Source organism: Vicia villosa, linkage group LG1 (assembly GCF_029867415.1).
Source record: "Vicia villosa cultivar HV-30 ecotype Madison, WI linkage group LG1, Vvil1.0, whole genome shotgun sequence".
In the NCBI taxonomy this organism is placed as follows: Eukaryota; Viridiplantae; Streptophyta; class Magnoliopsida; order Fabales; family Fabaceae; genus Vicia; species Vicia villosa.
Genome location: NC_081180.1, coordinates 87958628 through 87960736, shown reverse-complemented (window position 1 = coordinate 87960736; position 2109 = coordinate 87958628).

The window sequence follows — 2109 nt, the reverse complement described above, 5'->3', positions numbered from 1 at the left end:
CAAAATTAATTGCAATTATGATTTCTTCCATTTGAAAGATCGCATAGAAAAAATTGCAACATTCTGTTTTAAAAATCATCTATCGACATCCATTAATTAATGGAGATGACGGTAGTGTATTTTACATAATGAAACAGATAGAAAACGACGATGAGGTTAGATCAATGTTCCAGTGTTACAATAAATTTATTCAACTGAACACGATTGAATTATATCTTCGTCTTCTTAATGTCGAAGTATATCCGACACAATCGTCGCTGTCACACCAGTACATAACGTGTCAAACTACTGATGAAGAACTAACACAAAACAACGAACCTTTCATACTGAATGAAGAGGTTGGTGAAGACAGTGAAGATGAACTTCAAGAGGTCCGTCTTGAAGATCTTTTTGGTGCCAGCGATGATAATGGCAATGAGGATCTCATCGTCGTGCCTTCCCGAGCAATAAACGTGCAACCGATTAATTTGTACAATCCACCAGTTCACTTGCAAAATATATGTTTGGAGGTTGTTCAACCTATCTCTGTTTTTGGCAACTTCACACCAAACCATATCGGTGACAACTTAGATATAGGAATGGAGTTTGAAAACAAGGAAGCATGTGTGGTTGTGTTGCAACATTGACATATAACAAATAGTTTTGACTATTTGGTGTATAAATTTGATGGATCAAGATATGAATTCAAATGTAGAATCCATAATGCAAATTCAAATGTAGAGCTTCATTGCGTAAGAAAAACTTAGAGTGGGTGATTGGTAAGATCTGCGGACCCTACACGTGCACAATGTCTTCTATGTCACAATGCCACAAAAAATTTGATTCATAAATTATTAGTCACATCATCAAGGATCTCGTTAACGGTGATGCTTCGCTTAAAGTAAAGGTGATTTTTGCGATATTACTGAAAAATACAGGTATATAATATTGAATAGAAAAGCATGGATTGCGAAGATTAAGACCATGGAACCACTATATGGAAATTAGGAGACGTCTTACAATGAACTTTCACAGTGGTTGTTGGTAATGAAAACCTATCTTCCTGGTACTATTATAAAGTTGCAAACCTTGCCTGCATTTTCAGACGGCATAACCCAGTTGGCTGACGAAAGGGTCTTCCATCGTCTTTTTTGGGCATTTCAACCATGTATCCGTGGTTTTTCAGTAATTGTAAGCCTATTATGCAAATTGACAGAACATGGTTGTATGGCAAGTATAGAGGGACTTTGTTGATGGTTGTGATTCAGGATGGGAACGGTAATATTTTCCCAATAGCTTTTGCATTAGTTGAAACCGAGACAAAGGATGCTTGGAGTTTCTTTTTTAGGAATTTGAGAATTCACGTGACACCCCAGGTCAATTTGTGTCTAATATATGACAGACGTCAGTCGATTAAGAGTGCATATGATGATCTTGAAAATGGATGGCAATATTCTCCATCTTCACATGTCTACTACATTAGACACATTGTGCAAAACTTCATGCATGAGATTAAAGACAAGGAACTACGCAAAAAAACTCAAATTAGAATAGAAATGGAAATGGACGCCCAAATAGAAGAAGAAAGGACGCTCAAATAGTACTCAAATTAGAATAGAAATGGAAGATAAAATATCCTGATGCAGCAGGCCCATCTAGATGATTTTATTTGTTTTTTAGTTAGTCTTTTAGTCAAGTTTTTAGCTATCTAATTTAAGGTCTTTGTAATTCAACTTTCATTTCATATTCAAGGCAAGATTCGGGTACAACAAAATAAAGACAACCACTCATAAAATAACAACACGATAAACAAATAAAATGACTAAACACATCAACATATCTAGGAGATTACAACCATCAAGACAATATCACATGCTCTATGCATCATCATAATGACATCATTGTCGGTTTTAATAGGATTCCAGGAACGAGTTTATCCATTTTGATTGAACACCGTGACAAGCCTATCATTTCTTTTAATTTGTTCATCGTCAGTAATTTTTTCATCTAATTAATGGATCAATCTCCTCTGAAAATGCTCGAAGGTCTCCGTATTCCAAAGTCAGATCTTCATCAGAGGTTTTGTTGGCGAAAAAACAGTTGAATATTTTTTTTAGTAATTAAAAACAC